This window comes from Mya arenaria, chromosome 14 (assembly GCF_026914265.1).
Source record: "Mya arenaria isolate MELC-2E11 chromosome 14, ASM2691426v1".
Classification (NCBI taxonomy): domain Eukaryota; kingdom Metazoa; phylum Mollusca; class Bivalvia; order Myida; family Myidae; genus Mya; species Mya arenaria.
This window is the reverse complement of record NC_069135.1, coordinates 58,111,766-58,119,309: the sequence shown is the minus strand read 5'-3', so window position 1 is coordinate 58,119,309 and position 7,544 is coordinate 58,111,766.

Sequence of the window (7,544 nt, the reverse complement as noted above, 5' to 3'; positions counted from 1 at the left end):
TTTTGGACTTGTTTTTACTTCTCAACCAATACAATTGGCAATATACATGCAGTAGAATACTAGTAATATAAACTTGATCAACGGTATTTGGAGTCTCTGGTTGGAAATACGAGCGGCTTAAAAGCAGACACTAGAAAAAACAACCCCATGTTCGTTATACATGTTGTCCCCTAGCACTGGTACATAATTTCGCAGGACTGTAGGCATGGGTATTGTAAAAAGGTTTGTCGAAGTGTTTTAAGAAACTACACTCTCATTTAAAATCTGGTGAAAGACCGAAGGCGGGACTCTGTAAGCAGTATAGAATGCGTTATGTTTTATTTAAAATGGTGAAGAAATAGGACAGTCTTCATTATAAGCAAAATGCTACCTACTGTCAAAGCATTACTGTCGCAAATTATCAAATGAAATACACACAATATAACATGGCTTTCCAACTAAATCACAGTTAAAGTATTGTTTATATAAGGTGTATTCACTAATCACATAAAAGGTAAGATTGTAAATTGCCATGATCTAAATGTAAATTAAATGGAAAATTCTGATTATTAAATTCATCATTTGGTAAAAAAGAAATTATTTTTAAAAATAAAGAGATATAAAGTTTCCTCACCTACAAACCTATAAAAAAACAATTATTATCCAAGAAATGACTAATATGAAGAATTAATGTAATATAACATAAAATCCCTTGTTACTAAAAATAGACAATGCACTCTTCAACAGAAAGGGAGACAATACAGCAAGAGTTGCTGCCCTTGCTTCAAGAGTAAACTTTACATTACTATCAAGATTTTAACAAAATGTATTTATATTGAACTTGTTACCCACAAGGTGGGACAAATTTTGACCCCAGGGTAGACAACTACTAGACAATGTTACATACTTAATATCTAAGCTCTAGGCCTCATGGTTTTGCTGAGATAATCACTTAAAGCTGTCTACATGCACAATCTTAACCACTATTTGACGCTGACACAGACGTCGACGCTAGAGCGAGTTTCATAGCTCTCCTTTTTCTTGGAATAGTCAAACTAGCCTTTATAATCAATCAAAGCGCTGATAGCGCTGCATGAACAGGGTTTTATACGGGTTTTTCACCATTATGATTTACGATCATGTGTGTATTAATAAGGTGCTGATATGTTGCACAGTGAATCTAAGAGTCCGCGTGTAAAACAACCACAGGGGCCGCCCCAGGTTTGTTGAAGCATGATGGTAAATGAAAAATTAATATTTTATTGACAATAAAATTAATGTCGCTGTATAAGAAGGCAAACGAGGATGGAGAATGTAACCAATCCAAGCAGAACTCCATCATATGGTGTTACATATGAGTATATATATACTAATCAAACTTTATTCATTTGAAAGAGTTTGCCTATGTTTGCCTTGTTATTCACAAAACAACTTCGAAAATACAACACATTAAAGAGAAATAGTTTCTTAATTAAAACGATGAAAATTTAAATAATTTATTTCAAACAATTGTAGATGAAACACCTCAAAAAGTTATTAAATCCTCGATATTTTCTCATATTTTCACCAAAGCAGCAAAAATAGAAATCGATTCATTTCAATAAAATTCCATTTTCAAAAATAAATGCACAAACATCCGTCTATACGTACACTATAAAAAGTGCACATATATAAAATAAAGGGAGCATAAAATCTTTAATTTCAAAACTTGTTTTCCTTTATTGTCTATATGGTCAGCAACTCTTTTCTTTTTCAATATCGTCAAGTAACTCGTCAGTACTTTAGCACGTTTGTTATTCCCACGTGGCCTATCACATGATGTTTTAAGCAGGGAAACTGTGCGATTATTAAGATCAATGAGACCATTGTTGCTTTCTATGTCATTCCAGGTTTTAAGATGATAATACATTTGTAATTCCTAAGCGAGGGTGGGTATATATGTCCAGGTTACCATATGTAGCAATTTAATAGTTCAAACAACAAACACAGTGTGCTTCAATATATCTATATTCAACATTATTGAATGTAGATATAATATCGGAGCGTCCTGAAAATATAAATATAAACAATCATAAGATAATGAATAATAACATGTTTATAAGTTAACATCGTAAACAGTCTAATATGTTGTATAATTTAATCGTGTGCAGTGGCAGATTAAATTAAATGGCTAAAGCATATAAAACACACATATAATACAAGCGATCACAACAACAACAACACAGTACATCATAAATCAAAACATTGACATGGAACTTACTGATTTATGGAATCAAACACTCATACTCCCTCGTACTTCCATGGTGACTTCTGTCGTCCATGCATGTTATCATCTGTAACCAAATCCACATGTATTAGTATATTGAAAGAGGCTAAAAGAATATCACGGAACTGCCATTCTCGTTTTAAATACAAGATCTGCTGATGTCGTAAAGATACATGACAAAACTATATAAATGCAGCTAAATGAAATAATGATCATTCCAATCCATTGCTAACCCAAGACATACACAAACGACTACAAGTGCAAATCAATACTAACCATCAGATTCCAAGTGAAACAATCAAGTTTTCTAAAACAAAGTAAAACAAACATCTCTGTAGACTTCAACTGTGCACGACAATCAATCAAGCTTGAGATTTCCCGCTTCTTCTTTACAAAGGTAAGGGAGATAAATCTGATTAACTTACTGCATTATCTCATTACAGGATTATCTCTCTTCGAGTGTAAATTCATTTGGCTTCAACATTGTGTCACGTGATTGATTGAGTGGATAGTAATTCTTTGTTTACGTTTCGATGTTCATTCATTTTTGGCGCAGGGATACTACTTTAATGTTATCTTTATATAAGTTCAACATATTAAATTATTTAAATAGATATTGCGTTATGATTGCTTCTTGCTTTGTCAAATCTTCCTCGGTTATTGGAAACGTAGCTTGTAATTTATATAGTTTGCACTTTTTCAAACTATATTTTTGGTGGTAAATCGGCTGGCGACATTTGTTACTATTAATAGGAATTTTCTGTTGTGAGTGTCGAGTTTGTGGCTACACTGAACAGGGTTGAAAACAACCCTGTTCAATAAAACCCTTTATACATGATAGCTTTTTTACTCACTTTCGTTCTCAGCTTTCTTCATATGTTCTCCAGCTTCCTCATCTCTCCTTCTCTATCATCTTGTCGCACTCATCTAGTCGCATCTGATGGTACAAACAATAGTGGGATCACACAATCAATTGATAAAATGTGTTTTCCACAATAATGCTAAAAAACTCCGTTAGATTACTAAAAACTGAAACAAGAATGAATCAGTAAAACACAAAGGAATGAAAATCTATTCTGTACACAGTTATAACATTAAGAGCTGTCACAGAGACAGTGCGCTCGACTATTCCGCCGCTTTTTAGTGTAAGGATTGAAAAGTTTTGGCGAAACATGCATGGATCACTGTTAGATTAGATTTCAATGCAATACATGATGTGCTGAGATATTAACATAAATGTGGTAACATGGACAAATTTTAACCAGATTTTTAAGTCTAATAATAAAGGACCATTATTTGCAAAACACAGTTATTTAACTTGATTATTCATTTAGGTTGGGTGGTTGAATCCCATTGTATAAAGTCTCAATGTAATACATCAAGTAGTTGCTGAGATATTATCCTATGTGTGCTAACATGCAATACCTTAACCAGAATGTCTAAGTCTCATAATAAAGGGGCAAACATTAAATAACATGAAAGATAGAGTTATCTTATTTGATTAAAGAAGTAGGTTAAATGGTTGGGAGCCTGTGTGTAAAGTTTCAATGCCATACATGATGTATGCGCTGAGGTATTGACTTAATAGTGGTTACATGCAAAAGTTTAACCAGAATTTCTATGTCGAATAAAACAGAGGCCATTATTTGAATATAATGCAAACTAGAGTTATCTTACTTGGTTAATTAAGTAAGTTATATGGTTGAGTACCATTGTATTAAGTCTCAATGCATTACCTCAAGTAGCTGCTGAGGTATTAACCTATGTGTGCTTGCATGCAAAACCTCAACCAAGGTGTGACACCAACGCCGACGCTTGGGTGAGTAGTATAGCTCTCCATATTCTTCGAATAATCGAGCTAAAAATCAATAGGGGTCAACTACCAGTCATGACCGACTAGCATACCAAGTATGAAGTCCCTGGGTGCAAGCGTTCTTAGGTTACTGAGGGGGAACAGTTTCTTCACCTAAAAGTCACGGCAACCTTGACCTTTGACCTAGTGATCTCAAAATCACTAGGGTTCATCTTCGAGTCATGACCAACTATAGCATACAAATCATTTAGTTCCTGGGTGCAATCATTCTTTAGTTATTGAGCGGAAACTGTTTCTTCACCTCAAGGTCAGGGTGACTTTGACCTACTGATCTCAAAATCAATAGGAGTTATCTACTAGTCATGACAAACTGGCATACCAAGTATTTATTTCCTGGGTACAAGTGTTCTTTAGTTATTTAACAGAAACAATTTTTAAGCTTAAAGTCACCGCCAACATATTGATTTTTACCTGAAGGTAACCTTGACCTTTGACCTAGTGATCTCAAAATCACTAGGGTTCATCTTCGAGTCATGACCAACTATAGCATACAAATCATTTAGTTCCTGGGTGCAATCATTCTTTAGTTATTGAGCGGAAACTGTTTCTTCACCTCAAGGTCAGGGTGACTTTGACCTACTGATCTCAAAATCAATAGGAGTTATCTACTAGTCATGACAAACTGGCATACCAAGTATTTATTTCCTGGGTACAAGTGTTCTTTAGTTATTTAACAGAAACAATTTTTAAGCTTAAAGTCACCGCCAACATATTGATTTTTACCTGAAGGTAACCTTGAGCTTTGACCTTTTGATCTCAAAATCAATAGGGGTCATCTTCTAACAACACACATACCAAGTATGAAGTTCCTGGACCCAAAGCTTCTTTAGTTATTTAGCGGAAACCATTTCTTCACCTCCAGGTGACGGCGACATTGACCTTAGACATAGTGATCTCAAAATCGATAGAGATCATCTTCTATTTATGACCAACTAGCATACCGAGTATGAAGGTCCTAGGTCTAAGTGATCTATAGTTATTTAGCCGAAACGAAGTGTGACGTAGTGACTGACTGACTGACTGATGGACAGGGCAAAAAACAATCTGTCCCCATAAATTAAATTAAGAGAGATTAAGATTGACAAATCATTTTGAGCGTCAATTTAAATGAAGGGTAGAACCCTCTAACAAATAATGATATCGCTTAAATATTGTCTTTGAACCGTATAGATAGTTAGCAAAACAATTCAGCAAATTATAATAGCGTGATTGGTTGATAGATTTTATCACTGATGTGCCCAATTTTACAAAAGTTAAAATATACATCAGCTGTTATAGGAGTACTTTGGGCTGAGTGGTGAAGGCGTCAGTTTTCTGTTTTTTTCTTAACGGTTCTGGAGTGGGTTTGCACCCCACTACAGCCAGTATATTTTTAATACTTTGATTGTTTTTGTTTTTTCTGCTTTGGTATCAAAGAATCAAATAATTATAAAATAAGTCTTTAGGTGCATTTAAATAAATCCAAAAACATAAGTGTGTCCCTTTAAGTACTACATAAATATCGTATTATAAAAAAAAATGAAAAAAAAATCTAAGAAAAAGAAATCAAATTGAAATTTTAAACTTCAATGGATAAAATTTAAAATATTTCTAACAAATTAAAGTTGTCTGGTCTTATACTATAACTATATAGGCATATTTGCTACAAAATAAGCAGAGCTTTAACCAAGCACTAACTAACTATTCAATGATTTGCATGGTTGGGTTTTTAATCATTGGGCACTTTTGAGCTTGGTTGGTTGTCATCAAGCTTCTACATGTTGACCAGTTTTCCCTCATCTACAGACTCTCTCACAACATTATTCCAAGAGAGCGAATTTGTACAAGTTAATAAAACTTCCTTCAAAATTATTGTAGAATAAATAAAGTTTAACTTGAGCATGCTCAGTCTTTTAACATTGTGCTCAAAACAGTTACTCATAATTTCCATTTCAATTTGCCGCAACTGTAGCTTAGCCTGTAATACATTTTAAAACAAAATAATTAAATCCTAAAACAAATATTATTGGAGATGTCTTAAACCTAAAGTTAAAGCTGCACTCTCACAGATTCACCATTTTTACAACTTTTTACTTTTTGTCTTAGAAATGGCATTTTTTTGCTTAATTATCTGCGAACCAATGATATAAAAACTCAGATCATAGAATTTTATGTTTCTGTTCGAAATTAATTTTTTATGGCTTAAACAATGGTCTAAGATAAAATGCATAAAACATCGATTTTTGAACTTAAATATAAAACTCTGCGACCTAATTTTTTGTAACAATCTTTATTATGAAGGATAATGAGTTTAATTTGAAATTTTGTGCATAAAAGTATTTCTACCTTACGCGACTATAGCAGACCACAGTACATGTGATTATCTTTTAGCATTGATTTGATTTGATTTGATTTGAAGTTATCACTATAATCAGTAATAAATGTGTCAATAAATGCATTTTTTAGTAAGTTGTAAAAGGTTTATTAGTAAAAATTTATGTTTGTTATACATATCGATTATGAACAAACGTGTCACTTTAATGGAAGCCCTGGAGTGTTATCTCCTGAGACAAGTATAGCGATCACAGGAGTGATCATGCATGTCAGAAATCAAAAAATAATATAAAAATATTCAAAAGTTGAGATATCTGCGTCACCGCCCATTAGGGCTGTGGTTAGACCTTATGTACGGCTGACAATTGACAGCCAGCTAACAGTTGGCAGCCAGCTGGCAGCCTGTTAACAGCTAACAGTTGGCAGCCAGCTGGCAGCCTGTTAACAGCTAACAGTTGGCAGTCAGCTGGCAATCGACAGCCAGCTAACAGTTGGCAGACACTTTAAACTTAGACATGAAGAGCCTAGCTCGCCCTTTGGCAGCCGCCTTGTGTACGGCTGCCAGCTGGCAATTGACAGCCAGCTAACAGTTGACAGCCAGCTGGCAGCCTGTTAACAGCTAACAGTGGGCAACCAGCTGGCAATCGACAGCCAGCTAACAGTTAGCAGCCACTTTAAACTTAGCCATGAAGAGCCTAGCTCGCCCTTTGGCAGCCGCCTTGTGTACGGCTGCCAGCTGACAATTGACAGCCAGCTAACAGTTGACAGCCAGCTGGCAGCCTGTTAACAGCTAACAGTTGGCAACCAGCTGGCAATCGACAGCCAGCTAACAGTTGGCAGCCACTTTAAACATAGCCATGAAGAGCCTAGCTCGCCCTTTGGCAGCCGTCTTGTGTACGGCTGCCAGCTGGCAATTGACAGCCAGCTAACAGTTGACAGCCAGCTGACAGCCTGTAAACAGCTAACAGTTGGCAGCCAGCTGGCAATCGACAGCCAGCTAACAGTTGGCAGCCACTTTAAACTTAGCCATGAAGAGCCTAGCTCGCCCTTTGGCAGCCGCCTTGTGTACGGCTGCCAGCTGGCAATTGACAGCCAGCTAACAGTTGGCAGCCA